Source organism: Cyanistes caeruleus, chromosome 6, assembly GCF_971803275.1.
Source record: "Cyanistes caeruleus chromosome 6, bCyaCae1.hap1.1, whole genome shotgun sequence".
Lineage (NCBI taxonomy): Eukaryota > Metazoa > Chordata > Aves > Passeriformes > Paridae > Cyanistes > Cyanistes caeruleus.
This window is the reverse complement of record NC_141706.1, coordinates 24,948,441-24,974,556: the sequence shown is the minus strand read 5'-3', so window position 1 is coordinate 24,974,556 and position 26,116 is coordinate 24,948,441. Positions and strand designations below refer to the sequence as shown.

General features: G+C 43.3%; 1 protein-coding gene and 1 long non-coding RNA gene across 4 annotated transcripts in view; both read left to right on the top strand.

Moving 5' to 3' along the window:
* The window catches only part of LOC111930120 (uncharacterized), a 46,919-nt gene extending 44,562 nt beyond the window's left edge, over positions 1-2,357 (top strand). Inside the window, exon 5 of one of the 2 annotated variants that reach the window (XR_015288304.1) lies at positions 71-2,357. This is a non-coding gene — a long non-coding RNA (uncharacterized LOC111930120). The remainder of the gene's footprint in view (positions 1-70) is intronic. The other variant, XR_015288302.1, reaches the window with a different exon arrangement.
* A 10,256-nt stretch (positions 2,358-12,613) lies between these two features.
* Positions 12,614-26,116, top strand: part of CPT1A (carnitine palmitoyltransferase 1A) — a 39,390-nt gene continuing 25,887 nt past the window's right edge. Inside the window, exon 1 of one of the 2 annotated variants that reach the window (XM_086894042.1) lies at positions 12,614-12,955. The gene's annotated coding sequence lies outside the window, so the exon portion shown is untranslated. Of the gene's footprint in view, positions 12,956-12,998; positions 13,562-26,116 lie in introns of those variants that run through there. The other variant, XM_086894043.1, reaches the window with a different exon arrangement.

The following is a 26,116-nucleotide window of genomic DNA, read 5'->3' as shown; positions in this document are numbered from 1 at the left end:
CCATGTTTTGCTTTAATGCTCCATGCATGCATCACCCAGCATGTTAAGGACTTGTTCTCCTCTGCTGCAGCCATCAAAATGCAGGTTCATCTCCAAGCACACGAACACTGACACAAAATGCACGTGTAAACTGTTTGAATGCTTTGCTGGACTGGAGCCAGGGACTCAACACCTCACAGTGTGGACTTCTCTTGGGAAGATGGAGGATTTGCAACTGATTTTGGTTCTGTCCTTGATAAGATCCCATCACCACAGTGGAGAGGACCTGCCCCAAGAGCCAGACAGGACTAAGCTTTTTTAAATGTCACCAGGATGCAGGTGCGGTAAGTACAATCAACAATTTCGATGGAATGTTTCTGATGATGAAATGATTCTTAAGGCTGTGTGTGCACTATGATCTGTAGCCTACAAGAGCATGGATCTGCTTGAATGTGCTACTTGGCATAGTCAAGACAGCTGTCAGAGGCAGGATCTCAGCAGGCTACGTTAGCAATCTTGCAGTGTGGGTGTAAATCTTTCTACAGCAGAGTTTCTTCACCCAGCAAGTCAGTGTCTTTCATGGAGTGTCATGTGGAAAGTTCACCCTAAGCTCCCAAGAATTCCCACACTGTGTCTCTTGCTAAGAGAAGTAAGTATACTGGGCTGGATTTCAAAGGAGACTCCCTCAAATTGCAGATATTTCTTGGGATGCCCTGTCATTTAAATGAAGATAAAATGAGTCACTGCAACTTTCTTGCTTCATTATGGTAATTATTTTGCTTTAAAGCTGATGTTATGAATCATTTCCTTTTCTAATTAAATGTTTCATTATTTCAGTTGCTATATAGACACAATGCAGATTATAGTCAGGAGACCAAATCTGTAGCTCTAACCCCAACAGCATAACACTTCACTCACATTGGAAGAAACAGATTTAACTGCACTGTGGTCATCAGCGGGAGCAGGCAGGCAGTATCTGGCCATGAACATTACTTATTTGAGAAAGAATCCATTTCACTTCATTTTAGGTGTCTAAGAATTAATTTTTAAGTGTAAGAGAAGTATGTGGGCTGCTGTCCTAGCCCTGTAGAGTCATTGCAATGCCTGTGGGGCATCTTCCAGCTGCAGGGAAGAGGATGTGTTGCCACTGTTCACAGAAGGATCTGGGATCAGATTTAGTGGATTAAATATCAGAGAGCCACCATGAGGTAAGAAAAACTCTGTCATGATGGCAGGTTGGGGCAAGTGCCTAGATGTTGGCACATTTTCACTAAACTCAGCTCCTCAGCCTAAAAGCAACACCTTGGCTTTACCAGGGCTTTACATACCCTCCCTTTCTAAACTGAGAGGTTTCCTACTTTAGCTCCCTGAATAAACTGTGCTTTCTCCTTCTGAGGTATAAATCATAACCTCCCCATGTACATGAAAACACAGTGGCTTGATTAACCACTGCAGCCCAAGGTCTGGGGCCATGAGAAAAACCTCTACCACCTTGGACTGCCCCTGAGACCTGTGGCACCAGCAGTGATGCTTTCTCTAGTGATTTTCCCAGCTAAGCACATAGCTTCATTTTCTTTTTCTTTTAATTTGTGTGAACAACTTGATCACTTGGTTGTTAAGCCACTTCCATCATGACTGGTTGGTATGTGGTGAGATTTTGCTGAACAAGATGTGATTGAGCCACACTTGTCCACCTTTTCTGTCAGCAGGCTGAAATGTAAACACCAGCATAGGTGATAGTGTCCTAGCACCAGTATTTACAGAGACAGAAATAAATAAGTTGCTGAACTTCAGACCATGTATCTTGTCCAGTTCAAGAGTCCATTTTGGGCAAGGGTGCCAAGTGTTTTTGTGCCTGTGGCCCTCTTTTGAAATGACAAGCTGTTTGAGAAAGACTCCCTCTATTTGTCCTCACCACTTGTTTTTAAAGGATGATTCAAAGGTCTCTACTGTCTCTTGACTGCTGCAAGAATCCATGTGAGGGAGAGGCAGGAATGGAGAACATGTCTGAATTTTCCCAGTAAAGTCAGGTATATATTGTATCTGATATTTACCCTACAGCCTCAGTGACATATGCATAACACATGTGTGGCTGCACATGCTGTAATATCCATTATTTAACATGCTTGGGAAGGAGTATGGCAAGTGACAGCATCCTACACATGAGACTCCAAGTAAGGACAACTTTGGTGGCTAATAGCCTTTCATGCAATGCTGGAATCTCATGACACTGACAGGAGACATTTTCACTGGAAGGCTGCAGGTACAAAGTGAAAGGTCAGTCATGAGCTCACTGCTATCAATGTAATCACCAGGTACTAGAGAAAAATTATGAAGGTGTGCACCCTGTGAAAAAAATTGAGATTTTTCCAACCTCATCTCTGTTGCAGCATTGTTGTTGTTGTTGTTATTATTATTATTTCTTCTGAAAAGTAATGCATATAGCCAGAATCCCCTCCAGAAAAAGCTAGTGATAAAAGGGGGTGAGGGAAGCTAGCTGGTATCTCCAAAAAGCCTAATCATATTTGCATCAATATTCATGCTGTTTGTACACTATCACAAGACATGCAGCAAAACTGCACACCTCTATCTCTGGAAGCCATATCCAACTCAAATCCCATGAGAGGGGTGAGAACTGCAGATATCTGTGAGAGGCCACCATTGTGCAGGACTTTTTACCAAGATAAAAATGAAAAAACAAGCAAACCCCTTTGGCTTTCAAGGGCCTTTGTAGAAGTACACTCTGAAAAAGTAAGAAACCGGAGTAAGTCTGAGTTTAGCTAATTTCTTAAATGCAATAATCCAAAACTATTTAAACACATCTCGTTCCGGGATTTAAGAAGAATATTGGCCTCCGTGCAGGTAGTCCTATGTTACTGAGAAAATGATGAAATAACAAAAGATGAGTCAAAATGATAGGACAAAAAAATTAATTCATCATTTCCTTCTTGTCTCCAAACATGAGCTAAAATACCTCCTCAAATATAGAAAGAGTCCAGGAAAAGGTAAAGGTAAGACAATGTAAGGTCAGTGGGTCATCTAGTCAAGTCCTACTTGAAAGCAGCTGCTCGAAGGGCAGCAAGAAGAAAAGTTTCACAATGAGAAAAATATACAGTCTGTGTTGTGTGAGCCCCTCTTCCTGGCAGCTATGTTGCATTAAACCCTGAAGCATACACTTTCAGAGGTCCTTATTTATTATTACTTTTAGCAACAGCCACATGACGGCAGTATGACCTATTTTCTACTGAACATGTCATACAAAGTGCTTGTTCAATAACATATGCATTGATACCTGCACTCTAAAGACCTAGTGTGACACAGTTTTCACTAAGTTTTCAAAGTGAGGATCACTTTGAAATATTGAATTAAATTCAGGATTCATGAAGATAAGTACATTTAGGGACATGGGCCTTTTTAAAATTCTTTCATTCTAGAGAATGTAACTTCCCCCCTTGCATCATTTCCAAAGCAATTTTCATGCAATTATTTCTGAAACCAAAATCTGCCTGCATCAAATTCATGATTCAAATTATATTTTCTTCCTAGAAGCCACACAAAATCCATCACTGGCAGAGTCATACTCGCTTTGTTACAAATACTAGACCTGCATAAGATATCTTGAGGAATACTACCTTATTATTTTCATGAGCTTTGGTAGAATGCACTCTTTCCTTGCATTCTGTGATGTTTCACAACACTCATTTTCTCCACTATTTTTTATTTTAAGTCATTAAAAAAGTACAGTCTTTGAAGGAGAGACACAACAGATGTCCCTTCTCTGACCAGTTGATTTTCTTTTATATTGCCTTCTATACAGAAAACAACAAACTTCTCAGCCTTTGCTTTTAATAATTCCACATACCCGTGCCTTTTTTTATCTTAGCCTTTTTCCCTTTGACCGTAAATTACAGATGTTATTCCGGTCATCCAGCAGTTCATCTATGTGATTGCTGAATTAATTAGCTTTCCAGGCACAAATGCAAACTAGGCTTGTTCTCACACACAAAGAGAGTGTGAAGCTCCAGCAGGGAAAGCACAGGGATTTGCAATAGTCACTCCATGGCTTGACAGTATTTTGACCAGTAGCCTGGCAGACATGGATTACCTAGGAAGCTGACCTGCCTTCAGGTTTGTAAATAGCCCACAGAGTCAAGCATATTGTAATTGTTTACGTCCTGAAAAACTTGCTTGTGAAACATGTTAATGATCTGTGCTTCCAGTCACTTTCACTTATCTGTTCTAAGCTCTTTATGCGGTTACAACACGTGTTTTAGATGCATGTAGGAAGAAATTGTGCTTTGTGTACCACCACAGAACTGAGCAGAATTACAAGGACTAGAACTGTTCAGTCACAAACATGAACAAAGTCCACTGGATGCTTAGGGTCACTCCACAGACCAGCCAAATAGAAGTAAAGGACTTGTGCACTTGGTTTACTTTCTGTTGTCCATCTTGCTATGACCTGAACTTAATTTTGGTAAATAGTTTAGTCAAACAGTTTGCTTTCTGGAACAGTTTTTTATTTTTACTCATTGGGATGGTTTGATAAACACAGGGTCATTAAACGTGACTAAATAACTCAATTTCTCCAGAAATTGGAAAATATTATGATGCACTTCTTAGCTGTTTACCCATCGAGCCAACTTTTCACCTGCACACATTTAGGTGAAGTGTACCACAAAATTCACTACTTCTGTACCCAACACAAAACACCTTTCCCAGACTTGCTTTGCTTTTCATATATGTAAATACATCAGTGTTCTCTGGAAATACTAAATTACAAAAATATAAAGGCAATACATTTTGTCTGTTAAGTGAGGAAGGAAGACCAATATGACCAATTGTTTGCTCTGGGAATTGCTCTAGCAGGGCTAATAAATAAAAACTGAAAAACTGTATTAAAAACTATAGACAACTATAGAGCAAAAAAACCCAACACCCAAAATAACTCTTGAACCAATTCTTCACCTTTAAACAATTTTGACTTCGTTGGTGTTCCTGTCAGTTTCTGACAAGGGGAAGAAATGTAAAAACCCATCTTGCTTGAGTCAGATATTCCATGGCAGATGTAAGGAAGATTTGGGTTTCTAAGTTAAACATTCATGAGTGGTAACCAAGATCCTGGTTTGGAAGCCACACATTTCTTCCTGGTAAGGATGTAAGAGGTTTCAACACGTCATCAAGGACATCAAAGGCAACAGAACACAACAGAAGAGGAGGAATGCTTTCTAATGTTCTGTCCCAATTTCTGAAGGATTTTTTCCCTCTTCTTACCCATTCAGCACTCTGCTTTGCTTGAGTTGGTAGTACTATAGAAGCTAAAGGAAACACATCACGAATAAATTATGTTTTATTATGGCTGCAAATATAAAAAGATAAGGAAATTCAACAGAAAAGGTACAAAGGTGGATTTTAATCATATGTGTACACTCAGCTTTGACTGAAGATGAGACTTGCTTACACTGCAGATCTACAGGGCCTTGAGATCTGTTGGTTACGCATTATACATTTGAAACAAAGCCTAAGGAATTGAGCTCGTATTGCAGCTTATTTGTTGGAATTACTGGTGTGATCTGAGAGAAACTATAGCACAGAGAGTTTTTACATTAGGATGGGCATTATAATGAAAATGAGCCCTCTTTCAGGACTGAAGTTAGAACACTTTTACCTTTCCTGAAAGAGTGGTTGAGGAACAGTCTTTTTAAACAGTAGTACTGTGGATCTTAGTTTGATTGCTGTGACCATGGTGTTCAGTACCAGATAATTTATCTGGATTAGTTTGGAAATAGCTCTGATACTAGATGCCAAGAGAAGCTGGATAGGGTCAGAATTGGCGTGATTCAAATTTCCTGTATTTTCTGAGAGGTATTCTGAAATATAGAGACAAAAAATCAGAAAGCTCTAAGCAGGATGGAAGAGTATGTCCTCACGCTGCTCTACTCCACACTAAAGAAGGCATATCTGAGAGAGAAGGAAACTTAGTAAGGAAGATGTGTGGATGTGCTTCAGTCAGGCGGGCAGAGATGAATGATGAGGTTTGAAGGGAAACACTGGGCTACAGTGACACAACAACACTACGTAACCAACAGTAGTCCTAGTGAGTGTTGTAAGGCTTGGAGGCTTTATTTCATCAAAACTATGAGGAAAGAGGAAAAATCTTTTAGTCCACTTCAAATCTTTTAATCCGCTCAGCATGTAGTATTATCCTGTGCATTTCTCCTCCTTATTCCCCACCTGCATAGATAGGGTTTTGTGCAGCCTTCCCATGTCCCATGTCCACTGCTTAACTTGAACTAAAGGAGGAAGTCAGCTGATACTCTGACTGTAAATTAGAGTAGCAAGGGATTGAACTCACTTCCTTCATTTAAAGTTTCATCTCTGAACCACAGTTCAATCTACTTCAACCTCTGAAACCAATATGAGAACTACAATAATTGGTAGACCAGATACCAAACAAATAGTCAAAAATAATTAATATTATTGTCCTTGCAGATCTAGGTGGGTAACAAACAGTTCTGCTTCCATCCAAAAGAAGAAAATAGTACATAAAGTATCTGTGTTCCCATGAGCACAAAAGTTCTGCAATGCAAACGCTTCCAGCTTTGGCTGGCATTTGAAACTGATAAGGAAAACTATGCCATCATTTTCAGAGTGACTATTAGTCTGCACTACAAATTTTCTATTGACAATAGATTCTTTTAAATAATATTTTATGACTGGACATAACATAGACATAGACATAGTGTCTTTCCAAAAGCATCTGTCAGATCCCAGATCCACCAATCTGAAAACCAAACTGCTCAAAATAATCTCTAAATACACCTCTAGTCTTTGCTAGAAATGATGATGCGTATTTTCAGGCCACAGAGTTTTCTTTCTCAAAGGTTTGCAGAGTTCAGGGAGTGTCACAAACACAACCAACATTAGGTTGCAACATTCACTGTGGCTTTTCTAATATACAGTAACCTTTAGTATTGTATTTTTGACTTGTTCCCTTACCATAGAAAACTTCCAACTACATACTTTCTTTTCAAGCCTTGGCCAGGCTCCATTTTGCTACTATTAACATAACCTTAGGCACATGGTATGAGGCATGTATGTAATGCCCTTTAGACCTGGGATGTCATCCATCTTCTCCCATCCAGGATGGTGTCAGAAGATCTGTATTCCTCACTTAATGTGACTGTGAAGGACAAAGTCAGAAGCCATAAATACACAAAGAAACAGATAAGAACTGAAACATCAGAAGGAGAGAAATGAAATATGTATTAAATATAACATGGAGAGACAGTGAATTGCTTGGAACATTGAGTATGCAGATGTCACTTAATTTCTTTTGCACTCTTCTGCCAAAGATGCTCAGGCACTTTTAGGAAATCCAAGTGGGGTCTACTCATGGTTAGCTAATTAAAAATTTAAACTTTCCTTAAAAAACTTAGGTACCTGCTTTGCTTATGGACATTTTGGTCAATAGTGTATTAGACCTATACTTGCCCACTTCCCAATGATTGGTTAGCACTTGTGTTCACATGATTCCCCAGTCATCTCCTTGGAGGTATTGTTACAATAGGTGAGATTATCTCAGCTGTTCAACATAGTAATACCAGAGACTGGGGACATAACCATGGCCATGGAGAATTGTTAAAGAGGATTTAACTTCTAAAGCAATAATGTGTTGCTTAGTGGTTAAAAGGCACTTGAACTTTGCAGACAGATTGCAGAGTCTGTTTAGTTTGACAGACCACTGTACACTTTTTTTATGTGGATTTAAACTCCCGTCAAAAGTTGTGACATGTTTTGAGTGATCATTTTGCCATTCCTTAAAAACAAGATGCCTGTCTCACTTAAGAAAATGAATAAACTAAAAGTGTTCTAAAAAGGGTCCTGGTTAGGAGAAGAAGGGCATATTTATTTTCCCAAAACATCTTTCTGTTGCAGTCACAGATGCACACCATATGTTCTATGCCAGATCTGACTATCACAGGGTAGTCTGATAACCCTGTTGACAACTTAGTACAGTGAGGTTAGTTCTGGTTAAAAAAAGCAGTGCAAGACACGGCAAGACACTCTGTTCTGCTTAAAGATCTGTTGAATTGCTACTGCATCTTCATGACAAAGTATTTAAGAATGGAGAGAGACTAAGCCAGCTCAAAGTCTGAGACATTACTGTGCTGGCAGAGCTTGGTGTTACTCCGTAGAACAGTGGATGAGATGGTTGATTCATACCAGTGAGGGCTTGGGAGACAGGATTGGTCTGGAACATGTAAGAGAAGGAGGATGTGGCAAGGCATGGGCAGTATTTGTGGTATATGGAATCACTAAATTATTGTCACTGGTCAGTAATGTGCACTACACAGTTTTGCAACGTTTTGATCCTGACAAAACATCTTGTTCCTTCTGGATACTGGATTTTGTAAAGACCAAAACCACTGGATTTTGTATAGAAGCACCATATATGCTGAGTTGAAAGAGACTCATTAGGATCATCAAATCCAACTCTTGGTCCTGTACAGGAGAGCCCAAGAATCCCACAACATACCTGAGAGCATTGTCCAAACACATCTTGAATTCTGTCAGGCTCGGTGCTCTGACCACTTCCCTGGGGAGCCTGTTCCAGTGCCCAAACACCTCTGGGTGAAAAACCTTTTCCAAATTCCTAACATAAACTTACCCCACTTCAGCTTAATGCCGTTTCCTCGAGTCCTGTTACCAGTCATGAGAGTGAAGATATCACTGCCTGCCCCTCCTCTTCCCCTCACAAGGAAATTGGAGACTGCAGTGAGGTCTCCCCCTCAGTCCCCTCTTCTCCAGGCTGAACAGACCAAGTGACCTCAGCTGCTCCTCACAGGGCTTTCCCACCAGATCCTTCACCATCCTCATGGCCCTCCTTTGGACACTCTCTAATAGCTTTCTGTCATTTTTATATTCTGGCACCCAAAGCTGCCCCCAGCACTGGAGGTGAGGCTGCCCCAGCTCAGAGCAGAGTGAGACAATCCCCTCCCTTGCCTGGCTGGTGATGCTGGGCCTGGTGCCCCCCAGGACAGGGTTGGCCCTCCTGGCTGCCAGGGCACTGCTGGCTCAGATCCAGCTTCCCATAGTCCAGGACCCTCAGGGACCTTTCTACAGTGCTGCTCTGCAGCCTCTCATTTCCTAATCTATACACACAACCAGGGTTGCCCTGTCCCAAGTTCAGAATCCATGTTGTTAAACTTCATACAGCTGGAGATTGATTGACCATCTCTCTAATTTGTCAATGTCTAATTTGTCAAACTCTCTGCCCTCCAGGGAGTCGGCAGTTCTTCCAATTTGCACAATTATTTGGAGAACAAATAAATTAATAATTTTCCTGCATCATCTCACAAAAGGTAAATGTGGCCATTTAGTGAGACTGCGCACATGTATATGTGTTCATTGTCAGGGCCCTGAGGACATTCTCCCTTCACCTCTCCCAGGCTTTTGGTTGCCAGACCTCTGGGCCTCCTTAGAAAAGGGTGCAGGTGTCTGTTTTTCAAATGAGCTGTTGGGAGAATCTGCTCTGCAGGGTCCCAGTGGGGCTCCCTGCTTAGCTTGGGAGCAGTTTTTAAGCACACAGACTCATGCTCTGTGCCTTTCTGCAGCTGACTTGCACCTGGCAGTTTTCCACCTTGACAGCCTTGGACTTGCCCCATTGCCGAAGACTCGTCTAATGATCTGTTCGACCCAGTTTGCTGCCAGAGGACCTGTCCTGCTCATCCTGTTCAATGCCATGGGAAAATGCCCTTGTCAGGGAGGGTCCTGTCTGCTTTGCCCTCACCCTTGGCTCCTGGCATACCAACATGCATTCACGTATCTTTCTATGCAAAGTTACAAAGTTACATTTTTGAGCTGTTCTTCATTTCATTTTCTACCACCTGTGTTGCCACTCAGGCTATCGAGTGGCTATGGAACATTGACTTACCTGTGTTTACATTCAGCTACGGACATCCTCATTTTCAGATGCCACGGCAGATAACATGAAAGGAAAAGAAAAACAGACAAGGTGGTCTTGACCCTGTTAAAATGAAACTGCAGTGGTATTTTCACTAGCAAGCAAATTGGAAAAATATCTGCTCAAGAAACTGATAGTGTACACAATAAATTCGTGCTCTGAAGGTGTTGAATAATTCAGTTCAAATGAGCAGACTGATTCTGTTATCTATATTAAACTGCTTGACATAAGCAAGTTGAGTAAATGAAATACTTTTTAAAAAATACACCGAAACAGAGAAACACAAAATTGCACTGGAGATAACCATGCTTCCAGACCAGATCCAGGCTTAGAGCATAATAGTTTGCTATGCCTTAAAAATAGGCAAAAGTAAAATGAATGAAAGGTAGGTACCACTGAGTAAGAAAAGCTGCTACAAAGAAGTCATGTTGCATGTACAGAAACCAGAAAGTCTTGAATATTTAGGTAAAGAACTACATAACCATTGTGGTAAACTGATATTATTTCAGTCAGACAAGACACAAATTGTCATGACCTGTCATTGATTATTTTGATTTCTTTGGATTACATGGATTAATTCTTTAATTAAAAGAAGTGTCACAGAACCAAGCACATGGGGTCTGTGCTGATGATAGTCATAATTTTTTTAGAAATTAAAAATAGGCCAATTAAAGGGAAAAAATTGAGTTAACTTTGCTGAGCAGTGCAAGGTTGCTACAGAAACACAGGCCATGCTGCAGGCATGCAGAAAATTGCAGTTGCAGCCATGGGTGTCAGAATCACCTCGTATCTTATCACCTTCTTAGCTGAAGAAACACAGTTACCAGAGGAGATAGAGCATTTCAGCAGTGCATACTGCCACAATAAAAGGTACAAAATGTTCTGATTAGGTTTTTCTTACAGAAGTACCAAACTGCCTTCTGTGGGTTAATGGGTGAATAGAGCCTGACCTAGATGTCAGTGTCAGGACCAGTGGCAATTACTGGCAGGATTATCTGTGATGTTTACACTTGCCAGCAAAACAGAGCCAAGTCAGGTTTAGCTAAGTTGCACAGCTTTACATAAAGCAATAATTTTCATGTCTTTACTAGGGTTATCTGCAAGGGGCTTAATCATGTTTTAGCAAGCACCCTGTCTTGATGCTTCCTAATTCAGGACAGCTTACACAATTATTTGGAGGACAAAATAACTAACATCAACATATATTCTCAGCTGACTGATATTTTCCTGATTTCATGTGTAAATGAAAAGAAGGACCAGAGATGTATACTGGTACGGACAGAATGAACGAAGGCAGATTTGTTCTTTTTTGTTCTTTTCTTTCTATATAAATATCTTGATAGTAAATGCGTCTGCAAGATATAATAAATAAATGCCTAAGAAGACATTTTAAGTTGTGCCTAATGAAAACCACATAGATTGTTTTTCCCACCCAATTACCTTCTTGTAACTGTCAGCCTTACCTTGCTATCCACTATTCCTATCCTAGTCAGACATATGTAGGTATGTGTGCCGCTGATGGCTGTAGCTGATGATTTATTCTTTTGTTTTCTTTCTCCCCCTGCTGATATTAATAGATCTAAATGCCTCTGCTTTCCTTCTCCTCATCTTGCTTTTTTACTAGGCTTTAGGTTTCCTTCTGAAAGAATAATGCATTATAATTGCATCATTAGGCATACAACACTAGAAGGGAAAATTCTGACCAGAAGTGGGGTTTTCTTTTCATTGTTGCTACATGATCTTCAGTGTAAGGGAAAGATTTAGTCTGTAGTGTCCATGCTTCTGGATTTAATCCCGTTTGTGTATTGGGAAGCTTTCAGCCACATCCTGAAAATTGTAACAGGAAGGACTGCATGGTTGGGTGGCTGTGCCCACAAAGGAAAAATGTAGGAATCCCAACTCTGAGCAGTTCGAAAGAGAGGCTCCATACTGACACCACTGCAAGCAGACAGGCCTTTCGGGGCAGAGAATTCTTCCAGCTGTTACCACGCTGAAATCAAAGCTCTTGGAAGTGATAAGTTCATTACAAATTCAAAAACCAGTCATTTTCAAACTGACTGCCATTCTGCCCTGAGATTGGCACCGTTGCATTCTAATGACTTCCGTGATCTTGCGTTTTTAGAAGAATGTAGTCACTTTTACTGAGATGTACTGAATATACTTCCTTCCCTCAAATTTGCTTGAGCAGAGTGGGTTTTCTGGTCCTTCCCGGGGGGGTGGGGGCTATCTTGGCTCCGTGCTGGGGCTCCCACACGGAAGGGGCCAGGACTGAAAGCTCTTGCTGGCGCTCACCGGGGCTCTGCCCTTGCGCTCCCTTGTAAGGATATCGCTCATCTAATGCCTGGCGCCAGTCAGAACCCAGGCTCAACAGAGAAAACTCAAATGAAAGCCCCTCCAGCCAGGGCTCCCCAGCAAAACGAAGCGGGAGGGAGAGCTGCTGCTGTCCTGCGCCTTCGCTTGGAAGCTCCTTCACACTCCCAACCGCACTTGCTCTAAGATCTGACCCCATTCTCGCCAGAAGAAAAGCTCCCAGCAGAGCCATTGCCTTGGGCTCACAGAGGGGCCGGGGGGTTCGAATCTCAGCGTTCTTTGGCAGTCCCTTCACCACCGAACAGGTGCCCCACGCGCAATCCTCCTCCAGGGAGCACGTTTGTCCCCGCCTCGTTCACGGCCCCGGATCCTCTCCTCGCAGTCCCCGAAGCTCCTTTCCCGCGGACGGCTGCGAGGCCACAGGGACCGTATTTGCCGGTTCCCGTCGCCACCCCGGGACCGCCACCCCGGGACCGCCACCCCCACGGTCACGATTCCCCGCGGCTCTGGCTTCCTGCATCCCGGCTCCCCGCCGACCGCCCAGCCCAGCCCAGCCCAGCCCAGGCCACCCCTGCCCGGCACCTCCCCGCCCATCTCCGCTCCGCCTCCGCGGGGCGTGCAGGGGAGCGGCCGCTGTCCCATCGCTGCTTCCCGAGCGGCCGCCGCGGCACGGGGCCCGCTCACCGCCGGTCTCTGCAGGTGAGCGGCCCGGGCTCCGGGCTCCGGGCTCCGGGCTCGGGCAGGGGGCGGCGGCGGCCGTGTGCCCGCCGTGTCCGGCTGATTCACCGCGGGCTGCCGCTCCCCTCCCCCTGCGGCCGGGACGCTCCCGCAGCGCGCCGCCGTCCGCCTTCCTTGGGGCTGAGGAAGGGCAGCATCGCGGGCGGGCGGACGGGCTCGCTTGGTCCGGTTTTAGCCTAATTACTGTTTCCACGAGGTCGAGCGCGAAGTTCCGCGCTGCTCGTGCGAGCGCGCCGGGCGCTGTTTGCTGAGCGGGGCTCGTCCCTGCTGGAGAAGAGGGTGGCATGGCAGGGAAGGGTGGTGGGCGCGGTGCTGGCGAGTCCCGGAAAGGCGCGGTGTCCTTGGCATCGCGATTTGGCCGATTTGAGGGCTAGCGCCTTAGCGCTGCAGATAAGGGCGGGGATGGGGGCAGGGGAGCGGTGTGACACAGGTACACCGGCAGATTGGCCGAATCTGTGCCGCCGCCGAAACAAAGGTGACACTGGTGACCCGCAGCTTCGTGGGCTTGTGGCGTAACCGGGAGGAGTTTCACATCTGTGGAAGTGTGTACGCGGCGTGGCATCGGTGGTGGGTTTTCAAATGCGGAAATGAATTTATTGTGTGTGTGAGAGACAGAGAGAGAGAGAGAGAGACACTAATCTATATGTGCGTGTGTGTGAAGCCTATAAAAACCGCAGTCACTACAAACTGCTGGAACTACAAGCGCAGGAAATGTAATATCTTGTTCGAGGTGTGACAGGTTTACTGCATGACAATGCTAATTAGACTTCTTGTAAAAAGGTAGATCAAAATTCTTTCAGCATCGCGGAATTACATTTTCTCGCCTCATAATCCCACATCTTTGGTCTGTGCGCTGTGTGCTGTGGTTTAAAACAGAAAACCGAACCTAAAATATTACTTGGGCTGTGCTGCAGTTGTAATGGATGTGTAGTAGTGCTGATGAAACTGTAACAGGAAGCACCTTTTTTTGGAAAGAGAAAAGCGCAGAGCAGGACCGAGACAAACGCCTCATTCTTCCTCTCAACCTGGCAGTTTGTCAGCATTTGGAGGACAATCTGCAGTCTAAAGGGGAATTTCAGCACAGAAAACTGCTCGTTTCCTTTTCACGTGTGTGTAGGGCAGTGGCTTGATTGTACTGAAAATGGAGATGGAATGCCTTTCGTTCCTGTGTCATTTGGTTTTCCCGAGTGTCTGGCGTGTTCCGTTTCCAGATCTGCTAAGTCCTTTATGCGTTTTCTGACCATCAGGACTGGGTTCTACTTAAAACAAGTGTTGTGGGCTTCCTGCTAGTAACTAGCAGGTTCTTTTCCTCTCGTGAGCATACGGATATAAGCTAGTGATCGCCGCTTTACAATAGCCCAGGCGCTGCTGTGCCCATCTTTGTTAGCCTAGGAAATCTAACTTCACATGGTTACATAGCTATCGGGCTCTGGCACAGCCGTGATTTAGTTTGAAAGTTAAGTTGATCTGAGTGCTTTTTAAAATTTTACGCTGTTCCAGCCCTCGTTGAAGAGCCTCTTCCAGGAAGAAATCACTATTCCTTATTCAAGAAAAGCGTAACCTTGAACAACTGCGCGCTGAGAACCGGACTAGAAATCGCTCAGCTGCCCGAGCCGAGCACCCCCTTTTCCCCCTGCTCGCTGAGAGACGCGCTTGGCTTCTTTCATTGCTTGCGGTCCTTTTCTCTGGGAACTTTTGTTTGGCAGCGCCTTCCCGGCGCGCGTGGAAAGGCCTGGAGCGGCCGGGGACGCGCGGGCGGCGCGGGGCGGGGCCGCGGCGGCGCGACCTTTCACCCACTTCTCGGGAGCGGTCACGTGAGCGCGCCCGGCCGGGGGCGGGGGCGCGCCGGGGGCGGGGGCGCGCCCGCAGCTCGGGCACGGCCCCGGCTGCCCGCGGTCCGCGCTGGGAAGCGGGGGGAGGCTGGAGCCGGGGCGGCCGTGGGCAGCGAGAGTCGCCTGTGTCCATCCCCCGGCAGTGAGCATGGCCCTGTGTCCACCCCCGGGCACCGAGAGTGGCCCTGTGTCCATCCCCCGGGCAGCGAGGGTGGCCCTGTGTCCCTCCCCGGGCAGCGAGAGTGGCCCTGTGTCCATCCCCCGGGCAGCGAGGGTGGCCCTGTGTCCGTCCCCCGGGCACCGAGAGTGGCCCTGTGTCCTCCCCCGGGCACCGAGAGTGGCCCTGTGTCCACCCCCGGGCACCGAGAGTGGCCCTGTGTCCTCCCCCGGGCACCGAGAGTGGCCCTGTGTCCTCCCCCGGGCACCGAGAGTGGCCCTGTGTCCCTCCCCGGGCACCGAGAGTGGCCCTGTGTCCTCCCCCGGGCACCGAGAGTGGCCCTGTGTCCACCCCCGGGCAGCGAGGGTGGCCCTGTGTCCCTCCCCTCTGCCCCCCGGGCGGTGGGCACGGTGGTGAATCCCAAAATCTCAAAAGAAAGGCGACTTAAGCAAATGTTCGTACTAAAAAGGCAAACGAGTAACACCCCCCCAACCCCCGAAAAAAATCCACAAGTAAAGCCCCAGCCAGTCAACAAAACTCCAAAACTATGTATTATTTTTTTTTAACATTCCAAAAGTATTGCCTTAGCCCTGCAGCATGCTTGTATCATAGTCCTGAACTCCACGTTTGGAAAAACACGATCTGAATGGCTGAACCCTCTTTCTCCAAGTCTGGGTTAACTTTAATGTGAACGTAAATTTAAATATTTTTACAAAGCTTTGGAACCGGTTCTTCAGTCTTAGAGCCTGAACCTTATTGAGGTCTTTCAACCTTGTGCAATAAATGGTCATTTAATACTGATAAAGCAGTTAACTCAGTTTGATTTCTCATCACCACACATTGTTGTCCATCTTCCAGCATCTCCTAAAATGTGACATCCTTTATGTCTCGTCAAAGTCCTGCCACTCCAAAAAGATTTGTTGTCATAGGGAAGATAGTAATTCTTGTTTACTGCAAGAGCACAGAAGCTCATTAAGTTCAAAGGGAGAAAGAAGGGTTCAGCTTGTATAATCTAAATGCCTGGGTATGTCTTTTATAGCAGTTAAAAAGAAATACCCAGGTCTAGAGCCTAGTTTTTATGAGGTGGGGGAGGTTTCTGCATGGTATGATAACTGTGTAGTGTTTTAGCAGACTGTGCTTCTCTCTTAGATTATTCTGGATTTCTAGAAGGTCAGAGGATGTAGCTTGCTGGGATGTGGACAATATAACATGTATTGCAGTGGAGGCTAGAATGATCTAAGAGGCCTAGGAACAATATAGTATGTCCTGTATAAGGAGAAAGAAATCCCGAGAAATAATTCAACAGTTGTAAAAGTTTCTGTTTTGATTTAGGAGAGTGTTGATGGTTTGTGTTCATTGGGGTTTCTGGGGGGGTGTTGTTTATGTGTTGAAGTGTACATTTTAGAACCACATTCTACAGGAACGTGCTAATGAGAAGAGGAGAGAGATCATATGATCCAGAAACTTTAGGGATTAATATTCCTTAGGGTTAGCCTAGTAATTAATTAACAGATTGTTTGCAAGTCTCTGTTTTGCCTGTTTCCAGATCAGGTGAGAAGACAGTCTACCAACTGTGGCTTTTCTCCTTGAAGTGCTGGTGGAAACAGTCTATTCTCTGAACACCTCTCTGAGAAATTTTGATAGCATCTGTGTTGAGTCCAATGGGAGTTTGAAGCCTGCAGACGAACACTTGGTTGGATTTCTTAAACTGAATACTTAGCTTAACATTGGAGAATAGCCAGAATTTGCCCCTGAAATTAACTTGCATGTCACAGGAGCTGGCAGTCACTGCTGGAACTCTCAGAAGTAACTGAGTGGGGAGCACATGAACTTTCTGTCACTCCACGGTTCCTCACCATCTTGGACATGTTTAGTGTAAATAGTGTCATTCAGTGTAATGGAAAATAGTGTTTCAGAACTGCTGTCTGTGGCTATTTCTCCACTGGCATCAGTTTTTCTGAAATGGTTCCAATCTGATCCAGCCCCTCTGAGCAGTTGAAAGCTGTGTGTGAATCAAAGCTCACACTGTTTTTCTTGACTTTCTGTTTGAGAGCCACAGCTGAGTGATTGCCATTGCTGTAGTGTAGTGTCTGTTAGGAGCTAGGAGCATTGGAACCAGTCTGCCTCTTGGTGTGTCCTCATTTATTCAGGGTCTCAGCGGCAGTGAGTTTCTGGGATAGGTTTGTGTGTGCCAAATAAATCTCGAGCCTGCTTATAAGGAAGACAGCTCTTCAGGTGTGTTTATGTTACATTCATTGGCCTCTTTGTCATTATCTCTTTCCATCCATATAGACCTGTTGCTCCAGTTTACCACCTAGGAAGGGAATAAGAAAATTTGCCCAAGATTCCAAACAAAATATCTGCAGAGGATAATGAATGTAACTCACCCACAGGTGATCTTGGGAAACTGCTGGGGTCAGGACATAAGCTGTCCACGGTACAGCAAGTTACTGAAGAGTTCTTAGCTGTTCTGATTTCAAACTCTCTTCTGTGGATGAGGTTTGGCTGTGGGTCCTAGTGTTGCTGTAGCTGGGCAGGTACATGTATTCAGTTCTCCACCTTGGCTTGAGCCATAGCATTTGTTCATCTCTTCGTTGTGAGAAATTCTTAAAGACGTTTGCAATTCCAAGAGACCACACCTGTCAGGTGTAGGTGAGGGTGGGAAGGATTGGAGCCAATGATTGGCAATAACCAGATATAAGAACTTGTCCCAACTAAAATGTCATGAGAACACCTGTCAGGTTAATTTTGTTTTTGTCAGTACTATGTTAATTCAACTTTTAAAGGAGAGTGACTCCTTGGTTTCTGCTTTATTTGTATGCCATAGTCATTAGGTTCACCTGAAAAGCCTTGGGTGAACTTAATCCTTGTAGCTAATTTTTGCACAGGTATGATTTGGCTTCACTCCCGTCATATTTCTTGTAAAGATTTTATGTCAGTAAAACATGATTAGTCATTGTAAGATAGCTGGGTTGGTGGTAAGACTTGAAAGCAGAGAGTATCTGTGTCATTCTATATGCTGAAGCATGATTAGACATTATTAAAGGTTAGTAGGCAAAGAAGCAATTTAGAAATAGAAATTCTCAAGCGAATAACTGTGTCTGGTTAATCTTTATAGTAAGTTCAGAAGTCAACACCTTGTGGAATGTCACATGAGCTAAGTATAAACTCAATAAGCTGCTTTTTTTGAGGCTTCGGTGTCTTGATACCTTTTTGCATAAGTGCAGTATATGGGAAGGTGCCATTACCTAAGAGAATATCCAAGAAACAGATATGAGAAAACAGGCAGTCTTTTTGTTCATATGTTTAAATGTTTCAGCTGCATATTTTATACTGTTTACTGAACATTCTATAGAACAAGACCTGAATTTCCTTTAAAAGGCATAGAACTCTAGACAAATTTGCTGTTTGTTTAGATTTCTCTGAAACTGAATGCTTTTTCTGTAGCTTTATTTTTAATTTTGTTTGGCTAAGCATCAAAGGAGCACCAGATGCACACATGTGAAAGCATTTTTGGCATCCTTCTGGCATTCCCTGGTTAGCTGCCTTGCCTTACCGATCCTCTTGCACTAGGGCAGAATTTTGGCATTTGTATGAGTGACTGCCTCCCCACAGCTATCTGACCCAAGAGTGGATGGGACTTTGAGTTACTGAGACAGTGCTGGATGCTGCTGTACAGTGTATACTTCAGTGCCTGAAATCATTGTGTTTGTAGCAAACCCCATGAAAAACCTCCATATCCTTTACTGAAGGGACATCTGTTTTATTATTGATAATACAGTAATTTTTAATTTGTTAGGAGCAATCAATGTTTTCTTTAGATAGGTTTATATACATGTAACCTTGAATTTCAAGCTAATTTTTTTTTTTATGAGGCGTTTCTACGGTTTCCCACCATATCAATGCAAAGTATAGGGAGGGCATTCAAAGTCAGCTACCTGCTGCCTTAAGACTGGCAGCCTTTCACTGGGCAAGGTAGTGGTGTTTAAAATACCAATATGCATTTGAAAACCTTGTGTAATGGCACTTTGGTGCTTTTCAGCTAAGGCAACTTACTGGAGTAATGTTGAAAAACTGAGATGAATCATTTTCTAAAGGGTTCATTCTTCAAAGTCCAGCTTCTTTTATCCTCCAAACTACTAGCATATTTTTGTCAGTTGCAGAAAACTTGCTCTTTTCAATATTTGGCTGCTAATACCAATTTGAATTTCAAGGTATGCTGTTAATTTAAAGCAATTGAAGCAGAAGATTTCTTGTTCAGGCCTTAGTGCTCTGTAAGTTTATTTTTTTGCATCAGGTGTCTTATGAAAACTCCTACACTGAAGTTCTTAAAACATCTCTGCATGTTTGATTGTTCAAGCTCTTAATCCTCCTACGAGCTCTTCACCGGACTCTCTCCAGTAGTTTAATTTCTCTCATTGGGTAGCCCAGAACTGGGCAGAGTTTTTGAGAAGGGGCCTCACCAGCACTGACCAGAAAGGCAAAGCCACATGACTCAACCTGGTGGCAGCAGTCCTCCTAGTGCCCCCCAGGATTCTGCTAGCATCCTCTGCAGCCTTCGCTGTAAGGGCACTTCCTTGGCTCATGTGCCACTTGCTGAGCTTTGCTTTCCAGCCAGCCAGTCTCTGGTGTGTGTTGGTGTGAGGGGTTAGTCCTACCCACGTGCTGGACTTTGCTCTTCTTGTTGAACTTCACAAGGTTTCACAAAGCCTGCCTGTTGCTCCAGCCTGTCAAGGTCCATCTGGATGGCAGTGAAAACCTTTAATGTATCAGCCACTGCTCCCAGTTTCAGTCCCTGTGCTTGTGAGTCCATTGGCAGTTTCAGTTTGGGGTTTTTTCCCTCTCTGGTGGGTAGGTGTTTTTATTGGTTTTATTTTTTTGTATCCACTTCTGGGATGACTGTATAGGTCAATTAAACTGTAGCAGGTGGCAAAGTGTGGAAATAAGCTAACAAGCTAGGAAGTTATTTGAGGATGTTGGCACTGGCCTTGTTGTGCTTCACTGTTTATCATTTCATTGCAAGCACACTGTAGGCAAAGTCAGCTGCCAGTCTCATCTGAATACTTTGTGTAGGTGGTACTGAAGGCTTGGACCAGCAGGACCATCAATAACAGAAATTCAAGTGAAACATGTAATAATGTGTGAAGAGATTGGATAGACATCTCAGTGTTTGGAATTCTCTTTCTTTTGATCTAGTACCTGATATGAAATCAACAGATTTGAGCATACAAAGTTCTTTAGTGACCTGTATAAAACAAAATACATTTATAGTTTTGGCTTTCTGGGAGATAGAAAATGCAAATTGCCATAGTAATGGCTTATAGAGATGGGAGAAGGTACTTGGTCACTGTCTCAGCACAAACACAACACTGCTGTTCAAGTGTTTAAATACTGATGTTAATTTCATTAAGTCAGACACTTAAAATTCAGTGACCTACGCTAAAGTGTCAAAATATATTATCACTAAACATACAAAATAAATCTTTTGGGTGTCTGTTTTCTTTTAAAAGCTGTAGCAAGCTCACCTCATGAAGGGAGATCTGATGTGTGGACAGCAAATATTCTGCAATATTTTCAATATTTAAAGAGGTTTCAGACTTAAAGTCCTTCAGGAGAACTTTTGGGAACTCCAGAATTATTTTCTAGCTCTTTGTGGCTGCTTTTAACATTCACACAGTAACTCTTACTGATTTGCATGTTAATAGAAATAGATTCCCTCCGCCTCGCTTTTCTCTTTTAAATAAACTGGTTTGGGGTCAGACCAAGACTTTGGGGTACTTGCTTGGTTTTACAAAACCATTCTTCATTCAAGGTGTATGTCTTTAAATGGAAATTTTAATATAGTTTTAAGTATGTTTACTAATTAAAATTTGGTTTAATGTACTTTCATCTGGTATTTTTCTCCACTTTGCATCTTGAAAGCTTCCTTAAACAATGTCATTTTGAATAGTTTAGTATCACACTTCTCTCCTCACCAGTCACTATTTGAAATCAGAGTTCCATGCTAAAATTTGAGGTTGAAAGTTTATTTTGAGAAACTAATGAAGGATTCTTCAGGGTCAAGTTTCTGCTGTGGTTCGTTGGGGTTTTTGTTTTGTTTTGGGTTGTGCTTTTTTCTTTACTTCTAAACTTGCCTGGTAGGAACTTGGCAGGAGTCAGAAGACAAAGCCTTTGTCATAAGGTCTTTCTCATTGCTTTATTGGTGCTGCCTTGTAGCTGCCAGAAGTTAGGAGAGCTTCCTGGTAATTTTGAGTTCAAAAATGCCATGATACAGGTAATTCTGATTCCAGAACTGCCATCATACCTGTAATGCTGCAAGCCTTCCCACCATCTACGAGCACTCTGGCTTGGGTGCCAAGGATGTCTTTTTGAGAGCTCTGACAGAATCAAACCTGTGTGTGGGGGTACCTGTGTGTGTTCTCACATAAACTATGTGCACCAGCCATTGCTTTTTGTAGGAATCTGTCAAATTTTGGTTATCCAAGTAGAATAATTGGAGAGAATTGTTTTGTGAGCTTGGTTTGGTCAGTCATATGCCCTGCATATTAAAGCTAACCTATAAACAGGTGTCAGAAACCTGTGAGAAGAAGCTCAAACTAAATTATCAATGTACCTCAAGAGTCATAGAATTAAGTCTTTCAGCAAGATTTTATCTGTTTCGGAATCAAGTTAATGAGACCTCTTCGGTGTCCCTCTTCGTTAACTTTCTTTGCAGGAAAAGGAGCTATCAGTGTGAAAACTGTGTTTAAGTAGTATGCCTCTTTTTGCTAAATGTTTAGAATCCTGACAAGGAGATATGGCAGGGGGTTTTCTATTCAAGAGGAAGAGGAAATGGGGAAAGAGGTGAATTGCATAAGCCAAGCAAATGTATAGGAAACAAGTGACATCCTCTTAAAGCCTAGGATTTGCATTTGTTTTGAGGTATAGGTGGTGACTTTATTCTTTTTAGCACTATCGCTTTATCCACGTCAAGTGTACAAAATCTACAGAAAAATAAAAATATTAATACTCAGTAGCATTTCCAGGAGTAACTGCTTCAAGAGTTAATACCTTGTTTTGTGCAGTGTACTGTAATGCAATTAGCTTTTGTATCATGGCTTGCTGCTTTTTAAAATGCACATGGCAGTTCTTTCACTGTGCTTCAGAAAGACATTGCCAACCACTGGTAACTTCTTGCATGCCTGACTTAAATGGAAGCATCCTGCACGTAGGACCTCTCTCTTAGCCCCAGATTTTCAAGAGATGAGGACCTTATCTCCTTCTGTGATTGTAGGAACATGTATGCCCTAACACTGACTGTTCGGTGTCTGCAACCTGAAGTCATAAGGTCTGTGAGTTAAACCTCAGTCTTTGTGGTGTAAATGTCCTGAAACTGCAAAAATAACAGTGTGAGGACGCTTTTTTGCATTGTAGATGTAGCAGCATAGTTTTGCAGACCATCAGCACATAGGCTTTCTAGTGTCTAATGTGTTTTCTTGACTTGAAACTGACATCCAGCCTAGCAGTGCTTGTTTATAACAATGAGGAAAAAAATGTGCTTAGTTTAGTTTGGCTCAGGCAGAGGTATGAAAAAGGAAGAGGAGAAACATCTGCAACTGTTACAGCATGTTTGAATTTAAATAAAACCAGATAGGAGCAAGGAACAGGCAGCTTTCTTCTTTAAATAAAAGGAAAAAAAAACCCTCACAAACAATCAATAAACCAAATTTTAAGGGACAACTGTGTGTTTTTTTCAAGATACAGATAACAGAAGAGAACACTGAAAGGAATGAAAATAGCCATTTCAGATTAGTTGTAGAAATTACTGTGCTGAGGTTTTGTTTTTTCCCCCCTCTTTGAGTAAGACTCTGCCAAGCTGCTCGGAGAGTCAAAAGCTGTTGTTTATGGCTCTCTGCTGGGAAGGAGGTTAATTAGTATATGCCGTGCAGAAATCAGAAATATGCTGCAGAGCCAATCGGCCGCAGTTAGAAGACGCTATTGTTGCAGAGCTGCCGGAGTGATTGATGTGGGTGCTGCCTTAGGGACGGTGGCAAGTCAAGTTTAAAAGTCCAAGGCTCCGCCTGTGCCCTTTCCCCTACTTTGCTGGCGAGCACGTGGCAGCGCAGGAATGCAGCGAGGGGAAGTGCACCGCGGCTTATGATTAAATTGGCCTTTAAGGAGGAAAACAAGTGTTCAAAGCAGCGGACTTCGGGAAGCCTTTGGTATTCCGCCATCATAATTCAGGGCGGTTTTAAAGGCTTATGGTTTTCTTGAGTAAAGGAAAAGAATATGAAAAGAAACAAGCCGTTTTATTGTTTCACCTCTTAATGTCAAGCAGCACAGCCCTAGGACTGGACTGTATTTGTTTTCAGGGCTCGCTTGCTTGATTCAAGATTAATTCTTGCTGGGTTAATTTTTTTTTTTTTTTCGTTTGGGAATAAGGAATATTTTTCTTAATGAAGCTTATTTATTTTTATGAGAATGCTAAATTTTAATTCATTAAAATGTCAAGTTGACTGTTAATGCTTGATGTTATTTATAATATTTTTCTGCCTTGGACAGTAAAAAAAGCATGTCCTTAAAAATTAAAGGGTTCCTGAAATTCTTTCCATTCGGAGACAAAGAGGAGGTTAATTACAAATTTTCAGGCTGAGAAGTCACAGGGGAGTTGAAGGGTAATGGAAACTAGCTGATCTTGTACTTAAGACACTGGCTTTGCAGAATACAAAATTCCCTGAGTGACCTGAGCAGAACCTGTTTGCCCTCCTTGAGACAAAACTAGGTGCCTGATTCTCTGTATGCAAATACAGTTGAGTTCTTGATTTGTGTTTTTTGGGGTTATATCATCCCAGTCTTAATAGTGCCACTAAACATATGATAAATTCTTAGCTTTGAACTCTTTTGCAAACCCTGTTGAGTTCAGGTTATACCCTGTGTTACTGCTGCCTCTGCCTGTTTTATTGCTGTCTTGTCAGCTGGTGATGAACGACTTAAATGAATGAATGGACAGCTGACTTTGACTTCCTCATGCTTGCCTGCAGCAGAGCCCTTATAAGTAGTTGTTAGTGACAAGAGTCATTTAGTACTACAAATTGCAGTTGTTACTCAGCCACACAGGGCTTGTGCTAAAGCTTTTGAAACTGGTTTTCAAGCTGGTTTTCGTTCTTCTCATTTGTTATTCTTCTCTTCTTTGTTATTCTAATCAGACACTACACACACATAAATCAATTGCATACTATCTGTAGGATACTGTGAGCTTTAGGTGCCTTGATTCACCCAGTGAAACCTGAGCAGTGGCTGATGGATTTACGAGATCCATGAATTACCATTAGGAACTAGTAGTAGTTGTATTGCAGAGGTGGATCACTGTAGGCTGGTCCAGGAGCAGGCACATTAAATACTGCAAAGAATCCATGCCTGTTGGTCAGCAACCTTAATAGATGATGTACAGCAGCACTTACCTCATTCATCTCTGCCGAGTATTCCTTCTCTTTCTATGTTGTGTATTTATTTCCTGAGCTGATTTCCAAGTGCCTGGTTGTCTACTCATGGACCTTGGCACCCGTTCTTTGTGTTTCGGATGACTTTGATTAAGTAGAGTATTTACAGACTAGAGGAGCAGCACTCTGGTCATAATAAACTGCTTTTGAAGTGCCCACCTAAATTGCACTGGTTAGTCCTTCCGTGGTGTTCCACAGGGGATGGCAGTCTACCAGAATTGAATTACTAGCTTTGGGTTTGCAAACAAAATGTAAATTTTAGCTTTTAGGACTTAAAAAGAGTAAAGTAGTTGTATTTATTTTTTAATTTTACTTACACAGAAATGCCAGTACAACCTTAAAACACTTGGTATTGATAATGTGTTTTGTACCAGTGAAAATTTCAATCTAAAACTTGCCCTTGAATCCTGACCTGCAAATGGGCTAATAAATTCCACTACCATTTAGTCATACTTCTAGGAGGATATTGTTTTTAAGGCTATGCATGAAAGTTTTGGTAAGCTAATAAATAAAGTTGGGCAAGTGACCAACTGGAATCATGATGGTCTCCTCAGGAATACATAGTTTTGACCATTTCAATGTTATACGTAGAGTCTGTCTGCAAAAATCTACTTTCTAACTATAAGTGCTCAAAAAGCATTAGTCTGAATCAATAATTAGTAGGAGTAACTTCCAGGGTGTTTATGTATAAATGCTGGTTACAGAAACTAAGAAAAGCTATGGAATTACCAACAAGTTTAACAAGGATAGGTGCCAGATCCTGCATTTGTGTTGGGACAGCCCTGGATGTGTGTACAGACTGGGGAAGGAGATGCTGGAAAGCAGAGCCACACAAGGGGCCCTGAGGGTCCTGGGTTTTTGGGAAGTTGGATCTGAGCCAGCAGTGGCAGGCAGCCAGGAGGGCCAACCCTGTCCTGGGGGGCACCAGGCCCAGCATCACCAGCCAGGCAAGGGAGGGGATTGTCCCACTCTGCTCTGAGCTGGGGCAGCCTCACCTCCAGTGCTGGGGGCAGTTTTGGGTGCCAGAATATGATAAAACTCTTAGACAGAGTCCAGAGGAGAGCTGTGAGGATGGTGAAGGGTCTGGGGGGAGAGACGATACGAGGAGCAGCTGAGGTCACTCACTCTGCTGAGCCTGGAGAAGAGACTGAGGAGAGACCTCATTGCAGCTACAGCTTCCTCGTGAGGGGAAGAGGAGGGCCAGGCACGCATCTCTTCTCTCTGGAACAGTGACAGGACCTGAGGGAATGGCCTGAAGCTCTGTTGGGGAAGTTTTGGTTGGATATTTGGAAAAGGTTTTTCACTCAGAGGATGGTTGAGCACTGGAAGTGGGTCCCAAAGGATGTGGTTGCAGCCCCAGGCCTGACAGAGTTGGAGAGGTGTTTGCACAACACTCTCAGGCACATGGTGGGATTCTTGGGGCTGCATTGGGTTTACATTTCTGTTTTAACTTCCAGTGGTTTTTGCTTGAGTCTTTTATGGCTGCCTGGTATGATTGTCTTCTGTCCATATTGGTATGGTTGTTGATATTTGTTTGGGCAGTTAAACTGAGCTGCAATTCCATGAAATTTCATCATAATTTCCGATTTCTTTGGGAAGGTAATTTTTCTGACTGTTGTGATTTGGTTTCCTCAACTCTGCATAGTTTTGATTT